General features: G+C 56.3%; 1 pseudogene; it reads right to left on the bottom strand.

Annotated features, from left to right (window-relative positions):
• LOC140404723 (TSC22 domain family protein 4-like) overlaps nucleotides 1-17,807 on the bottom strand; it is a 74,453-nt pseudogene that overhangs the window by 7,525 nt on the left and 49,121 nt on the right.

Raw genomic sequence — 17,807 nt, 5'->3', positions numbered from 1 at the left:
TCAGGCATTTGGGCCAAATGGGGGGGGGGGGGACGATTCTGAAGTGGTGGGGACAAGCTGGTCCCAGGCAGTAAGATCACGGACTCCTTGCTGCCTCTCTGTTGTGGGCTGAGTTCTGAAGCACGGTTTGCGAGTTCTGCCTCTTATATACGCGGATATTAATACTCCCGCTGAGGGGAGAGGGGGGGGGGGCAATCGGGTGCGCGGGGGACTCGTGTGTGGCGGTTTCCTGCTTGCAAGGCAACACCTCGAAACAAAAATAATTCATGAAAGTTGACAGGCGGAGCTTCGCGGGCACAGGAGGAAGTGCCAACCACAGGAGGACGCCTCGGGGCGCAACGCTTCAGCTCGGTCGGTTGGCGGAGGTGGGGATGAGGCGTCGGCAGCCGTGCGTTTCCAGGAGCCAGGCGGTCCGCGGCGAGCCGTCTGGTCAGGGCGCAGCCAACTTCAATCAGGGGCCCGTGCACTTTGGTCGCCTTTTGCAGCTTCGAGGCGTCTACCGAGAGCGCTCGACCGACCTGAAGCATCCTGCAGCGTGACGGCGGTTTCAATGCCAGGAACTGCAGCAGGCAGCCTGCGCACAGCAGGATCCCACGGGTCATCAGCAACGTGATCCACGACCAGGCAGCACAGACCTTCGGCGATGCTGATTGAGGGATACCCTCCCCCTCTGGCCCGTCCACTAAATAATGGCCCTTGGGCATCCACGGAGGAGCCGGGGGGGGGTGTGGGGTTTGACCCTCTTGACAGTGCAGCACATCCCTCGGTGCCGGCACTGGGGGCTTTCGGCCTGGGGTCAACGCGGCAGCCGGAACACACTGGGCGTGACTGCCCCCTGGGCCATCCCGGGTGGGGCATATAAGAACTAGGAGCAGGAGTAGGCCATTCGGCCCCTCGAGCCTGCTCCGCCATTCAATGAGATCATGGCTGATCTTTTGTGGACTCAGCTCCACTTTCCAGCCCGAACACCATAACCCTTAATCCCTTTATTCTTCAAAAAACTATCTATCTTTATCTTAAAAACATTTAATGAAGGAGCCTCTACTGCTTCACTGGGCAAGGAATTCCATAGATTCACAACCCTTTGGGCGAAGAAGTTCCTCCTAAACTCAGTCCTAAACCTACTTCCCCTTATTTTGAGGCTATGCCCCCTCGTTCTACTTTCACCCGCCAGTGGAAACAACCTGCCCGCATCTATCCGATCTATTCCCTTCATAATCTTATATGTTTCTATAAGATCCTCCCTCATCCTTCTAAATTCCAACGAGTACAGTCCCAGTCTACTCAACCTCTCCTCGTAATCCAACCCCTTCAGCTCTGGGATTAACCTAGTGAATCTCCTCTGCACACCCTCCAGTGCCAGTACGTCCTTTCTCAAGTAAGGAGACCAAAACTGAACACAATACTCCAGGTGTGGCCTCACTAACACCTTATACAATTGCAGCATAACCTCCCTAAACCGCCCTCGTCTTAAATATCTGTGTGTGCACGTTTCCGTCTCCCCTTCACTGCGCCCCCCCCCACCCACTTACAAAAGGCTCACCCTTACCATGGCTTGTTCGATCTTGTTGTCAATGGCAACCATGCTGCTACTGGAACCACTGGGGAGAGAGAGAAGAGGAGAGCGGTCAGTGAGAGCAGAGAGCGAGGTGACAACAAAGGGGTGGCAGCTCCCCCCCCCGCAGGCGCAACAGCAGCACGCGGTCCGTCCCACGGGGAGTGACGGCGGCCGCGGGTTCAAATCCCACCACGGCAGCCGCTGGAATGATTCAAATCCGGGATTGCGACCGCGAGACCGTCGCCGATGGCCGTACAGACCCATCTGCCGCACTAATGCCCTCTCTTTCGGGAGGGAAATCTGCCGAACTTACCCCCAGTCTGGCCTACACGTGACTCCAGACCCCCCACACAGCGACGTGGCTGACTTTCAACTGCACCCCCCCCCACCACTCCTGGAATGGCCGAGCGAGACCCGCTCAGCTCAAGGACGATTCGGGACGGGCAACACCCAGACAAAAGAATGAAGAAAACACCACTCTGGGGGGTGGGTTCGGTGAGTATTCTGCACGGCGTTCCGACTTTACACTGAACGCAAACACCAGCCGCTGTATAAAACGGGATTAAACTGCTTTGACACATCGATGGTACTTTGCAAAATGTCCGATATTAGTAAGTATCCGACCTCTCGATGAGAATATTAGACACTATTTCATACAGGTTGTTTAAATGTTATATATTAAACTGACAAGACGAACAGCACAATTCGCAAATGACTTATTTTTGAAACAAGTCAACGGTCCATGGTTGAAAAGTAGCAGAATTAGTCGATATGCGCGCGGGCGGGGGGGGGGGGGGGGGGGGGGGGGGGGGGGGGGGGGGGGTTTCAGAGGGACTTCATTGCAGTGTTAATGTAAGCCTACTTGTGACAATAAAGATTAGCATTATTATTACTGTCACAAATGAATCCCAGCGGATTTATATATTCTTTGCCCGGGGTGTGGTGAGAACGTGACCGCGATTGAAGAGCACGGAGAGAGCCTTGTTGATGCGGTGAGATGGCGAAGTGGGGCGAGGGGTTGTGTGGAGCGTTAACACCAGAGAGAGCGACCCGAGAGACAGACGGAGGACAGAGAGGGAGGCAGAGAGAAAGAGGGACATCATCTGGATCAATGCGAGGTTATCCACTTTGGCAGCAAACACGGGGAAGCAGATTATTATCTGCATGGCCGTAAATTAGGAGGGGTGTGTGCAGCGGGACCTGGTGTCCTCGTACACCCGTCACTGAAGGTAAGCGCGCAGGTACAGCAGGCGGTAAAGAAGGCAAATGGTATGTTAGCGTTCATAGCGAGAGGATTCGAGTGCAGGAGCAGGGATGTGTTGCTGCGATTATACAGGGGTCTTGGTGAGGTCACACCTGGAGTATTGTGGGCAGTTTTGGTCTCCTTGTCTGATGAAGGATGTTCTTGCTCTCGAGGGAGAGCAGCGAAGGTTTACCAGACTGATTCCTGGGATGGCGGGACTGACGTACGAGGAGAGATTGAGTCGGTTAGGTCTGTATTTGCAATGAACGAGGGGGGGTTCTCATAGAAACCTATAAAACTCTAACAGGACTGGACAGGGTCGATGCAGGAAGGATGTTCCCGATGGTGGGGGGGGGGGGGGGGGGGGGGGGGGGGGGGGGGGGGGGGGAGAGACTGGACAGGGTCGATGCAGGAAGGATGTTCCCGATGGTGGGGGGTGTCCAGACCCAGGGCCACAGTCTGAGGAATACGGGGGAGACCATTGAGGACAGAGATGGGGAGACATGTCTTTACCCAGAGAGTGGAAGTTGCTACGGCAGAAAGCAGTTGAAACCAAAACACTGTTTTCAAGAGGTAGTTAGATACAGCACTATGGGGCAAAGGGGATCATAGAAAGAGGGGGGGGGGGGGGGAAATCAGGCTACTGAGTTGGATGATCAGCCATGACCATACTAGGAAAAGGAGACTGAGAGGGCTGAATGGCCTCCTCCTGGTCCTATTTTTACGTCTCACTGTCACTGCGGGCGGATGTTTCGATCAGGGAGCTGCTTGAAGCAGTGCGAGATATGGGGGGGGGGGGGGATTAAATCCAACCACTGATTCACACATGGGGAGGAGAATGTTGCGCCCACGGCCCCCATCATTTATCACCTCGGTCTCTCCGTACTATGCAGCGATTGGCAACTGAGAGCAAGAGCTAGTCCACGGCGGAGGGCAGCGACTTTCTACTGTGTCCTTCCTTCCCAGCTGGATGGACGCGGGTTTACTGGCCGATCATGGGCCATTGTTTCGCCCCCAATCCGTACAAGACGGAGTAATTTTAGACTTGACTTTGACTGCAGGGTGTTTGAGGTGGGACAAGTCGGGACTCTGTGGAATTCATTACCGCAGAGAGCTGTGGAGCCGGGTCGTTAAGTGTGTTCAAGGCCGAGATAGATCAGTGAGGGGATCGAGGGTTACGGGGTAAGGCGGGGAAGTGGAGTTAATCAGTGAGGGGATCGAGGGTTACGGGGATAAGGCGGGGGAAGTGGAGTTAATCAGTGCAGGGATCGAGGGTTACGGGGATAAGGCGGGGGAAGTGGAGTTAATCAGTGAGGGGATCGAGGGTTACGGGGATAAGGCGGGGGAAGTGGAGTTAATCAGTGAGGGGATCGAGGGTTACGGGGATAAGGCGGGGGAAGTGGAGTTAATCAGTGAGGGGATCGAGGGTTAAGGCGGGGAAACTGGAGTTGAGGATTATCACATCAGATCAGTCACGATCTCATTGGGCAGCGCGGTAGCATTGTGGTTAGCACAATTGCTTCACAGCTCCAGGGTCCCAGGTTCGATTCCCGGCTCGGGTCACTGTCAGTGCGGAGTCTGCACGTCCTCCCCGTGTGTGCGTGGGTTTCCTCCGGGTGCTCCGGTTTCCTCCCACAAGTCCAAAGATGTGCAGGTTAGGTGGATTGGCCATGATAAATTGCCCCTTAGTGTCCAAAATTGCCCTTAGTGTGGGGTGGGGTTACTGGGTTATGGGGATAGGGTGGAGGTGTTGACCTTGGGTAGGGTGCTCTTTCCAAGAGCCGGTGCAAACTCGATGGGCCGAGTGCCCGCTTCTGCCCCACGCCGTCTGGTCTTATAAAATGATTCTGACTCTACGGTTTCCAAATCTCTGGATTACTGGGGAAGATTTCCTTTGCCCACGTCTGGGTCTGTCCTGGATCCCCCGCTCGCTCCCTCTCGCGCTATTTCTTTCCTGCGGAAGAGCTCTGTGTTTGCTGGCGTCCCGCAGTGTTCAAACACTCCACGTACAATGTCCACTCCTTTATTCAACTGCACTTTCGCCGATTGTGCTAAGAGGCGCGGAAGGTTTGGACGATGTGTGCAAAATGAATGCCAGTCGGGGCCCTGAAGGTTGAACAGGCAGCCTTAAATCAGACAGGCAATGGTGCCCCCTGATGGTGCACCTCCAGGACTACCCCAAGCAGCTCCGGATTTAAATATCCAGACAGGGTAGCAGGGCACTGAACATGACTGAGCTATTCCATTGCTGCCGGTGCCTGTATTGTAACACCCTGAGCTGTTTCAGTGACAGGCCGGGTTGCGTTGCTGGGCCAGTAACCTAGAGGTCTGGGCCAGTAACTCCGACAATAATCCCGGAGTTTTCTGGGATTTCGCATCAGTTGATGGAATTAATAAATTTTGTCCAGGTAGCGGTGACGACAAAACCAACATTAAAAGGCCATCAGGTTCACTGTCAGCGAAGGAAATCTGCCATCCTTACCCCGTCTGGCCTACATGTGACTTAATTAATAGCCATGATGTGGAGGTGCCGGCGTTGGACTGGGGTGAGCACAGTAAGAAGTCTTACAACACGAGGTTAAAGTCCAACAGGTTTGTTTCAAATCACTAGCTTTTGGAGCGCTCAGGTGAATGAAGAGGTATGTTCCAGAAACATATATATAGACAGATTCAAAGATGCCAGACAATGCTTGGAATGCGAGCATTAGCAGGTGATTAAATCTTTACAGATCCAGAGATGGGGTAACCCCAGGTTAAAGAGGGGTGAATTGTACCAAGCCAGGACAGTTGGTAGGGTTTCGCAGGCCAGATGGTGGGGGGGGTGAATGTAATGCAACATGAATCCCAGGTCCCGGTTGAGGCCGCATTCATGTGTGCGGAACTTGGCTATAAGCTTCTGCTCGGCGATTCTGCGTTGTCGCGTGTCCTGAAGATAGAGTACAAGAGCAAGGAGGTTATACTGAACTTACACCAGACACTAGTTAGCCCTCAGCTGGAATATTGTGGACAGTTCTGGGCCACACTATCGGAAGGATGTGAACACATTGGAGAGAGCGCAGAGGAGGTTCACAAGAACGGTTCCGGGGGTGAGAGACTTCAGTGATGAGGATCGATTGGGAGAGGCCGGGACTGTTCCCCTCGGAGAGAAGACGGAGGGGATTTGATAGAGATGTCCAAAATCACGAGGTGGCTGCACAGAGTAGATCGGGAGAAACTGTCCCCCCCTCGTAACATGATCGAGAGCGAGAGGGGGCACAGATTTAAAGTGATTTTCCAAAGAAGCAAATGTGACGCGAGGGAAAACCTTTTCCCCCCAGCGAGTGGTTGGGGTCTGGGATGCGCTGCCTGGAGTGTGGGGGAGGCCGGTCCAATCGAGGCCTTAAAGAGGGAGTTAGATGATTATTTGAATGGAAACAATGTGCAGGAGGGGGGTTACGGGGAAACGGCACTGAGACACGATGCTAGTACGGAGATACGATGGGCCAAATGGCATCCGACTGTGCTGTAACGGTCCTGCGATTCTGACTCCGGACCCCTAGAGGGGTGGTCAACTCATCTGTGTGTGTGTGAAATGGCCAAAGCCAGCCACTCAGTTGTAGCTCCGGGACAGTAATGGCTGGCCTGGACTGGGGCTGGTTTAGCACACTGGGCTAAATCGCTGGCTTTGAAAGCAGAGCAAGGCAGGCCAGCAGCACGGTTCAATTCCCGTAACAGCCTCCCCGAACAGGCGCCGGAATGTGGCGACTAGGGGCTTTTCACAATAACTTAATTGAAGCCCACTCGTGACAAGAAGCGATTTTCATTCATTCATTCATCTCGGGACTGAGTTGCCAAGTTAGGAAGTCTCCAAAATGCTTGCTTAGCGAGAAAGTACTTTCGGAGTGCTGTTGTTGTTGCAAAACGTAGAAAAGGGGATCCTGCACTCGCCCACAAGAGGAAACATCCCTCCTCGTTTAGGATCTCAATTCTGGCCTCGCCCTGGGCCCCAACCTCTTGAATTCCCTCCCTGAACCTCCTCGCCTCTGTAGCCACCTGGGTTGGCCACTTCCCGGCTTAAAATGGAGAACCGCAAAGGCTGAAGGGAAATTCAGCCAACACAGGCAAAAACCAGCAGGAGCAAGTTTACTGCGTATTAGACTCTGCAGAAACCCAGACAGCATTGATACAAGCAGCCATCTACATAGTAATGTAGCAGCCAGCTACATAGTAATGAGCGATCCCCGGGAACAATCGAAACATTTTAAGGTAAACAAAGCCAAGCCAGACTCCTCGGCGCCAGCAGGAGCCAACACAAAAGAGGTTAACGGACACCTCAAGACCGCCCATCGATCAGGGAACCGCTCCAGTATTGGAGAAATCGAACCAAGCGATTGGGACAAAGTCCAATCACTTGGAACCAGGTACGGGGTCCGCCCCAAAGGGCGGGAAGCCCCTGGGGACTATAAAGCAAAGCCCCCAAGTTCAAATCGTCCTTCTTGACAGGGTCACTCAGCAACGCGAAGCAACCCCTGAGAGTGAACTGTCCAGCACCCTCCAAACAAGTAAGTATCAAGTCAACGCTCGCTACGAGATAGGCGCTCCGAGCTACAAGTCCATACCAGCTTTGAATCCCGCAGACTCAGGACCTGAACGAAAGGCCATTTGTTCCCCTGACCTGGTGGGCCAGTCCAAAGCTAAGTATAGGCCTGTTAATGATAGAAATAGCCTAGAAAGTAGAGTTTATGCATGAGTCGTGATTTACTGTGTATAATAAATGTGCTTGGATTTGAATCTTACTAATTGGTGTGTTGAGTCGTTGATCATTACTTGAACTTGAACCTCGTGGAGGTATCATAAAGATACCTGGCGACTCGAGAGCAAAGGTTATAAAACAGAGCCAATTGAACCAAAAGTTAGCAACACCTCTCTCCCCAAAAGCAACCTCTTTGAACAAACTGTTTCCTTATCTGGCTCAGTGTCGATTCCAGCTGGACATCACTCCTGCGAGGCGCCTCAAGCTGTTCTACTAAGTCTAAGATGCTGTACCGATAATGCTGTTGCCGGGTTACGGACTCTGGACAGTACTCGGAATTGGAAGTCCGGGATCAAGAAAGGGACTCCGCCTCCCTCAGGCCACCAAGCAGCGGGAATGTCGTCAGCTATTCAACTGCTCGGTTTGATATCAGTGTGCACAGCACAGCTCTGGGGAGTTGCTTTGTTGCCAAACTGATGGCTGACTGGTGTTGAGGCGGAGCCACACTCAGGTTTACAAACCGCATGCCGTTGTGGCTTCGCTTGGAAGCTGATCAGAGGCGGGCGGGACTCTCAGATCGACAGGGGCAAGGCTTATCAGAGCCAGCTGCTGGGAATGGTGACCCACTGGGCCGCACGTTTGCCTCGGGAGCGGGGCTCGAGTCCGACTCCGCAGAGATTGCAGCACGTGACCCAGGCTGACTCCTCCGCCGTGGTACTGAGGGGGAACCGACACGCTGCTGAGGGGAGCCCACGCTGCGCTGTGCCCTCCCCTGCCCTCACGCACGAGGGTCACCGACGGTGGTTAGCACTGCTGCTGCACAGCTCCAGGGGCCCGGGTTCGATTCCCGGCTTGGGTCACTGTCTGTGCGGAGTCTGCACGATCTCCCCGCGGTCTGCGTGGGTTTCCCCCGGGCGCTCCGGTTTCCTCCCCACAAGTCCCGAAAGACGTGCTTGTTAGGTGAATTGGACATTCTGAATTCTCCCTCTGTGTACCCGGACAGGCGCCGGAATGTGGCGACGAGGGGCTTTTCACAGGAACTTCATTGCAGTGTTACTGTAAGCCTACTTGCGACAATAATGAAGATTATTGTTATTACCCCACATGTTCACGGAGGGAAGAGCCGGGGGCGGGTTGCTCCCGGTGGCCCTGCCGACGTCAGATCCCTCAATCAACGCTCCTGCAGCAAGCCACCTGTTTTGATCTGGTTGTGGGAGCTTGCTGTGCGCAAAGCAGCCGGCAAGTTTCCTCCACGGCAGAAGTGACAAGTGGAACTCGATTCGCTGTCAAACACTGGGAGGATGTCCAGAGATTCGGAGTGGGGTGATTGTGAAAAACAAATAAAATCTGGAGAGGACTCCGGAGGCACATCTGGTTAATGTCGAGCAGATACATCTTAAATATCTAACCCATTCATGGTTAACTGTAATTTAGGGTACAGCACCACTTGAAAGGAGGTATTTATGACAGAGCAGTACGTTACAATGATGAGGTTTGAAAGATTATGTTTTGGAGTAAAATGGATGGGGTTCTGTTTTAAAGTCTGCTCGATAACAGTTCAAGATCAGAGGAAACGTGGTACTGAGGCGATGGTGATAGGCGTTCACAATGGGCAGACCCTGAGCCTCCCAAAGACCCAGAAAGGTGTCGAAAGTGGAACCGAGGATACCTACAAGGCAGAAGGAGGCCATTTGGCCCATCGAGTTTACACCGATCCTCTTTCTGAAATAGCACCCGACCTAGGCCCACTCCCCCGCCCTATCGGCGTAACCCAATAACCCCACGCAACCTGCACATCTTTGGACACGAAGGGGAAATTTAGCGTGGCCAGTCCACCTAACCTGCACATCTTTGGGACTGTGGGAGGAAACCCACGGAGACACGGGGAGAAAGTGCAAACTCCGCACAGAGTTCCCAAGGCTGGAAGTGAACCCTGCCCCTGGCGCTGTGAGGCAGCAGTGCTAACAGTGCCACCCCTGGTATTAAGCAGGGTGCTGCAAACTGCTCATTCGCCTCCAAGGTGAAAGAGACCTGGATGGGGTAGGGTGGTCAAGAACAGTTAATCCACATTTCTACCAGGATGCAAGGCTGACGTGTTTAATGTGGCCGTAGGGAAGAGCACAGAGGAAGCCATTTTTGAGATCAGGTTACAGGCTTCCCTGCAAATCATTAAAAAGCAAGGACAGGCAACAGATTCGTGCCTTACATTTATCCGCCTTATTGCCATCAGAAGCTGGGAGCAACTATGAAATAGTTGCTGTGAGGACTAATTGCGTGGAGAGTGTGATCTGTGGTAATTATAAAAGGGGGGGATGGTCCTTTCTGAAGATTAACATGCAAGTTGTTTCCCATAAGAAAATAGGGCTTAACCAAAAATCTGTCACAATAATAGTTTTAAAATATGAAATAAGACCATCAGACATAGCAGAAGTAGGCCATTCAGCCCACTGAGTCTGCTCCGACTTTCAATGAGATAGAAACACAGAGAATAGGAGGCGTGGGCCATTCGAGGCGGCTCCGCCCTTCATTATGATCATAGCTGATCATCCAACTCAGTAACCGGTCCCCCCCTCCCCCATATCCTTTCACCCCCTTCGCCCCATGTGCGATATCCAACTGCTTCTGAGAAACATGCAATGTTTTGTCCTCAACTACTGCCCGTGGTAACGAATTCCACAGGCCGACCGCTCTCTGGGTGAAGAAATGCCTCCTCATCTCTGTCCTCAATGGTCTCCCCCCGTATCCTCAGACTGTGACCCCTTGGTTCTGGACCCCCCCCCCCCCCCCAACCATCGGGAACATCCTTCCTGCATCTACCTTGCCAGAACTGTATAGGTTTCTATACGATCCCCCCCCCCCCTCTCATTCTTCTCAATGACTGATCTGACGTGATAATCCTCAACTCCACTTTCCCGCCTTACCCCCACAACCTTTGATTCTCTGTACGGATCAAAAATCTTGAATGTACTTGGCAACTCTCGCTGCGTCATCCTTTGAACCGGAAATTGAAGAATGTATTTTAAATTGCTTGCCGGCTGTGGGGATACTAACGAGTTGCACAGAGTCTGGGCGAGCCCACACTCAGGTGATGAGGCCCAGTCGGAATCTTCACAACTTTAGACGGACATTAGGCCCCCCAAAAGCTCTCCTGTAAATCTCAGAGCACAGCACCTGGGGGGGGGGGCGTTGTCCGCGGCCGGGGTCGCCACATTCGCCGATTCCCGTCCGTGTCATTTCCCCCCCCCCCCCCCCCCCCCCCCCGACCGGTTTGGCTGAAGTGATTCGCCCGTGAAGCGAGGGAGAGTGAAGTGAGGTGGGTGCTGATCGCTCACAACACTGACTGTGAGAGCCGTGAGCTCCCTATGCGTCCAGAGTGTCAATATTTATTCTGTGTTGACCGTTTGAAGTTGACGACAGTTCTACTAATGTATAAATGATTCAGCATTTTCTGTAACCCGCTCTGAAATATCCGGTGTGTGTTTAATCACGGGGTCGGGGGGGGGGGGGGGGGGGTTGGGGGTCAGTGAACAGGCCGAGTTCAACCGTGCCGCCCTCCTGAGGTGAAGGATTGTCCACTCGCGCGGCCCACTCACCGGCGTAGGTCGCCCATCACCGGAGTGGGCGGAGGAAACCCTCCCCATGGGCAGAGGGATCGGGGAATCAGAAGGCACCGATTAAAGAGTTGGGTGACAAGGATAAAGGAGCAGCGGGAGACATGGGATGAAGCTTATCCACGGAGTGAGGGGTCAGTATCTGGAATGTGGCCGAACTGTTCCGGCAAAGAGCCACCCGTTTTGTTGCAGCCTTTCTATGGTGGGCTCAGAACCTATGGCTTTAATGCAACCGTTAGTCGAGCAACATAACCACCAGACACACCCTGCACAATGCTACTGCCCCAGTTCATCTTGAAATATTTGACAATCACTTGCTTCCCATTTCAAAAGCCTCTGGCTTTTCATTTTTTGACTCTGTCTCCATTTCCTCCAGGCAAGTGTGACTTGTTTTATTTTGCAACCTGCAACTGAGTTCCAACCCCTCTCCGTTATCTCACCGCAGCCAATGCTGCACTGCGGAGGCCGGGAATTCCATTTTCACACTGCTGCGTGCCGGCTGCGACGCGGGAGGCGGTCACCTGAGCGGGGCCACATTGGAGTGGCAGGGCCCCCTTTCCTGACCGGCCCTCCCCCCCCCCCTCACCTCCCGGCCAGTTGTCAGCCGCCCCGCCTCCTTGCCCAGCCTCCCGAGCCGCCGCCACGCCAGCTTGCGGCCTGTCACAGCAACCCTGAAACTCCTGCTCCCCTGCCCCTCGCGTGCGTTTCGGAAGACAGAAGCGGGGAGGGAGGGAGGGACACCGAGGAGCGGTGAGCAGGACACCGAGGGAGAATGAGGGAGCGGGTCAAAAAGGGGGCGGGAGGGGGCACCGAGGGAGGGGGGACACCAAGGGAGGGGGGAGGAGACGGGACACCGAGGGGGGAGGAGACGGGACACCGAGGGAGTGGGAGGGGACGGGACACCGAGGGAGGGGGAGGAGACCGGACACCGAGGGAGGGGGAGGAGGGGAGACACCGAGGGAGGGGGGAGGAGACGGGGCACCGAGGGAGGGGGAGGGGGAGGAGACGGGGACACCGAGGGGGAGGGGGAGGAGACGGGACACCGAGGGAGGGGGAGGAGACGGGACACCGAGGGAGGGGGGAGGAGACGGGACACCGAGGGAGGGGGGAGGAGACGGGACACCAAGGGAGGGGGAGGGGGAGGAGACGGGACACCGAGGGAGGGGGAGGGGGAGGAGACGGGACACCGAGGGAGGGGGAGGGGGGAGGAGACAGGACACTGAGGGAGGGGGAGGAGACGGGACACCGAGGGAGGGGGAGGAGACAGGACACCGAGGGAGGGGGGAGGAGACGGGACACCGATGGAGGGGGGAGGAGATGGGACACTGAGGGGGGGGGGGGGATGAGCAGGACACTGAGGGAGGGGCAGCGAGTCGGCGGTAGGGGGAGTGGGAGAGGCAGCCCTACCTGGTGGTTTCATTAAAAATAATAATCTTTATTAGTGTCACAAATAGGCTTACATTAACACCGCAATGGAGTTCCTGTGAAAAGCCCCTAGTCGCCAAATTACGACGCCTGTTCGGGTACACAGGGAGAATTCAGAATGTCCAATTCACCCAACAAGCACGTCTTTCGGGACTTGTGGGAGGAAACCGGAGCACCCGGAGGAAACCCCACGCAGACACGGGGAGAACGTGCAGACTCCCCACAGTGTCCCGAGCCGGGAATCGAACCTGGAGCTGTGAAGCAACAGGGCTAACCACTGTGCTACCGTGCTGCCCTAAAGTTACACTTTCAGGAACTAACAGCAACGTTAAAATATTAAACCGTCGCAGCTTCCTGCTGCCAAGATCTGCTGCCAGGGAATCAACATGCACGAGGATGTCACACCCCCCCATCCTAAAGCAGCAACTTGCATTTACATCGAGCCTTTATCTCCACGAATAGAATCTGAGGAAGCTCACAGGAGCAGTGTTCAGCAGAACTTGACACGGAGCCACATTTGGGAGATAATGGGATACACATCGGCAGACACAGCTGCACTGGCACACAGGCACACTGACCCGCATACGGATCCCCGCACGCAGACCCCCCACACGCAGACCCCCCCACGCAGATCCCCCCACGCAGAACCCCCCGCACGCAGACCCCCCCCACGAAGATCCCCCCACGCAGAACCCCCCGCACGCAGAACCCCCCGCACGAAGACCCCCCCACACGCAGACCCCCCGCACGCAGACCCCCCCACGCAGATCCCCCCACGCAGAACCCCCCGCACGCAGACCCCCTGCACGCAGACCCCAGCACGCAGACCCCCCACACGCAGACCCCCGCACGCAGACCCCCCCACGCAGATCCCCCCACGCAGAACCCCCCGCACGCAGAACCCCCCGCACGCAGAACCCCCCGCACGCAGAACCCCCGCACGCAGAACCCCCGCACGCAGACCCCAGCACGCAGACCCCCCACACGCAGACCCCCGCATGCAGACCCCCGCATGCAGACCCCCGCACGCAGAACCCCCCGCACGCAGACCACCGCACGCAGACCCCCCCACACGCAGACCCCCGCATGCAGAACCCCCCGCACACAGACCCCCCACCGCAGATCCCACAGATCCCCCGCACGCAGACCCCCGCATGCAGAACCCCCCGCACGCAGACCCCCCCACCGCGGATCCCACAGAACCCCCGCACGCAGACCCCCGCACTCAGACCCCCGCATGCAGAACCCCCCGCATGCAGAACCCCCCGCATGCAGAACCCCCCGCATGCAGAACCCCCCCGCACGCAGACCCCCGCACGCAGACCCCCGCATGCAGAACCCCCCCGCACGCAGACCCCCGCACGCAGACCCCCGCACGCAGAACCCCCCACCGCAGATCCCACAGATCCCCCGCACGCAGACCCCCGCATGCAGAACCCCCCGCACGCAGATCCCCCACGTGCAGACCCCCCCAGATCCCCCGCACGCAGACCCCCAGCACGCAAACTCCCCTGCGCGCAGAGAACCCCCCCCCCCCGCGCGCAGAGACCCCCCCCTCGCGCGCAGAGACACCCCCTCGCGCGCAAAGACCCCCCCCGCGTGCAGAGACCCCCCCGCGCGCAGAGAACCCCCCGTGCGCAGAGAACCCCCCGCGCGCAGAGACCCCCCCCCGTGCGCAGAGACCCCCCCCCTCGCGCGCAGAGACACCCCCTCGCGCGCAGAGACCCCCCGCGCGCAAAGACCCCCTCCCCCGCGCGCAGAGACCCCCCGCGCGCAGAGAACCCCCCGCGCGCAGAGACCCCCCCGTGCGCAGAGAACCCCCCGTGCGCAGAGAACCCCCCAGCGCGCAGAGACCCCCCCGCGCGCAGAGACCCCCCCTGCGCACAGAGACCCCCCCCCGCGCGCAGAGACCCCCCGCACACCGAGGTGCAACCATATCTTTCCTTGCTACTGCGCCATAAGAATGCGGAACTGTATGAGGAGATTAAACCTGGAGAGGCCCCGGCGATGAACGGCTACTGCACCCAATACAAAACCTGGGCGACGGGTCGGAGGACACTTAAAAAGCTTTTCATTCAACCCGACTTCTCAATGCATGTTTAAAAGCACAGCAACATGCTTCTGGGCGTCAGTGGGTCGGATTCCCGCCCGAGGGAGACGGCGGTGGGTGCAAACCTCCATCTAGGGACTTGAGTAAACGAGGCAGGCTGACACTCCCCGTAGTTTAGCTGAGGCGCTGCGGACAAGTTCCCGCCTGCCCTCAACGGGGCGAAGCATAAAAGCTCCTGCCGCCAAATAAACAGGAGTTGTTCTTCAGAAATACTTATCATTCACCCAGCCTTGTTAAAGTGGGTTGTGGGGTCAGGGCGGTACAGCGGTTAGCACTGCTGCCTCACGGCGCCAGGGACCCAGGTTCGATTCCGGGCCCCCGGGTCTCCATCCGTGTTCAGTTTGCACGTTCTCCCCCCCCGCGTCTGCGTGGGCTTTCCTCCGGGTGCTCCGGCTTCCTCCCGCAGTCCAAAGAGGTGGCAGGTCGTGTGGCGTTACGGGGATAGGGCGGGGGGGGGGGGGGGGGGGGGGGGGGGGGGGGGGAGTGAACCTCGGTAGGGTTGCTCCTTTCGAGGGTCGGTGCGGACTCGGTGGGTCGAATGGCCCCCTTCTGCACTGTGGGGGATTCTACCCTGCGCGATCGCGCGGCGGGCACATCGACTGCAAGGTTTCCCACTTTGCAACAGCGACCAATCGGCCAGAGGACAACGTGTGAAGTAATGTAGTCCTGCGGCGCTCGAGTGCAGATATTTGTACAAGGCTAACTGAAGCAAAGCTGTCACTACAAGGCAAGCGTGAACCGTGTCCACTGCTAAATATTTAATCATTGCTGCAAGTGCTGCTGACCGTTTAAACGGCGATGGATTGACTAACAGGGGTTAAGTAATTAATTAGCTACAGAAGTGCCCAACTGAGGTTACAAAAGGCGCTATTGCAAATGCAGCTCCATTCTGTTTACAAACTATTGTCCTATTCCGGAGCCTGGTGCCACATGGAGCCCCTTCTCCCTTTACCTGTGGAAGAACAGCAGGAGTGACAGAAGGTTCTTGTCCACGTTTGCGGTTGTAGGCCTTGCTCCTTGCGTTGCTGAGGCGGTCTTTGGCGACGTTCGGGCTCGCCCAGCCCTCGGGCCCCCCGCTGGCCGCGTTTCGGGGACAAGGTCCTCAGGCGGTTGTTGTTGTTGTTGTCACAGCAGCCGCGGAGGAGAGAGGCGGACAATCTCGCGAGCCGGCGGCGCGGTCTCCCACGCGGAGGCCCCCCTTTTTCCTGTCTGGCCCACGAGGAGGGAGGGTCGCCTGCCTCCGGCAAGCCCGGAGGTCGACGCTGCACTCGGCCGTCGAACGGCAGAGAGGAGGGGGGGGGGGGGATCTCTCTCGCTGGGTGGCGAGCGAACCCGGCTGACACACTCAGGCTGGCAAAACGCACGGGTAGCGTCTCTGACTCCCCCCCCTCGCTGTCTGGCACGATTGCAATCCGGCTCTCCCTGCAGTGACTCGAAGGCTGCTCGTCCTGGTCCCTGCCGTCTTAATATTCACAGCAAACATGGACCCCCCCCCCTTTTTATCCCACGCTTTGCACTCTGAATGGTTGGCAAGGAAGAGAATACTCCCACCATCTTTCTTTCCTGACTCTCTCTGCCAAGAGGCGAGATCTCTCCAAACCCTTTGCAGCCGGCTGTGAGGGGGAACGTGAGGAGGCCACTCGGCCCTTTCAAAGCCCATTCTGCTGTCCAGCCGATCCCCTTCCTCCGCCCTCGGTTCCTTAGCCTCAGTACTCGCACCCGAAACAGGAACTTGCCCTGCCGATGGAGCTTGCCCTCCACGGTTTAACCCTGTTAATCCCATCACCCCTCGGGGAATCTGAAATACAGAAACGAGGAGTGGGCCATTAGACCCTGTACCGCCATTCAATACCATCGTCGTTCATCCTCTGTCCCAACGCCATGTTCTCCGCTCTCTCCCCATAACCCTTAATGCTGTTAAAATCTTTTAAAATACCGCTCTCTTTCTTGGCTACATTCAGCGTCTTGGCCTACACAGCCTCCTGTGGTAGTGAATTCCACAGGGTCACCACCCACTGTGTGAAGACATTGTTCCTCGTCTCTGTCCAAAGTGTCCTGAGACTGTGTCCCCTGATTCTAGATTCCCCACCCAGGGGAAACCTCCTCCCTGCATCCAGTCTGTCCAGAATGTTATTCGTTTCAATCAGATCTCCTCTCTCAACTCGAGTGACTACAGGTCCAGTCGAACCAGTCTCTCCTCGTAGGACAGTCCCGCCAACCCCGGGATCAGCCGGGTGAACCTCCGCTGCACCCACTCTGTGGCAAGTACATCCTTTCTGAGGTAGGGAGGCCAAAACTGCTCGCAATACTCCAGGTGTGGTCTCACCGAGGCCCTGTATAACTGCAGTAAGACACCATTGCTTCTGAACTCAAATCCTCTCGCAATGCAGGCCAACATATTGTTGGCCTTCTTAACTGCGTGCTGCACCCCTCTCTCCACTTCCATTGACTGATGGACAAGAACACCCATATCCCTCTTTACGCCTACACTTCCCAATATGTCACCATTTAGATAATACTCTTCCTTTCCGTTTGTCACGCCAAAGTGTGCAACTTCGCATTTAGCCGCGTTGAACTGCATCTGCCGTGTCTTTGCCCACCTCACTCGACTTGTCTGAATCACCTTGAAGCCTCCTTGCATCCCTCTCACAACTCATAATCCCGCCCAGTTTTGTGTTGTGTCAGCAAACTTGGAGAGGTTACATTTGGTTCCCTCATCCAGGTCCTTTATATACAGCGCCAACAGCTGGGGCCCCAAGCACCCTGTGGTAACCCACTTGTCGCTGCCTCCCTTTCGGAAAAAGACCCATTTATTTCCGCTCTCGGTTCCCTGCCGGTCAAAACAATTCTTGAACCGTGTCTCGAGCCCCCCCCCCCTATTTCACGTGCTTCAGTTTTGCTCACTAACCTCTTATCAAAGGTCTTCTGATCAATAAGCAGCAGTGGGCCTCAGGTCCTGCCACTCCCATGGGAGGGACTATCCCATTGAGAGTCAGCTGTGACCCTCTGAGCAACCCTTTCACCTCGAGTCAGGGATTTTGGAGGGGGGCAGGGGGCGGCGGGTGTTCAAAGCCCATTTTGGAGCCCAAACACTCGGCTGGTGCAGTTCTGAGGGGGGCACCGTACCC

Source organism: Scyliorhinus torazame, chromosome 31 (assembly GCF_047496885.1).
Source record: "Scyliorhinus torazame isolate Kashiwa2021f chromosome 31, sScyTor2.1, whole genome shotgun sequence".
Taxonomy (NCBI): Eukaryota; Metazoa; Chordata; class Chondrichthyes; order Carcharhiniformes; family Scyliorhinidae; genus Scyliorhinus; species Scyliorhinus torazame.
Note: the sequence above shows the minus strand (reverse complement) of the source record. Positions and strands in the feature narration are given on the sequence as shown.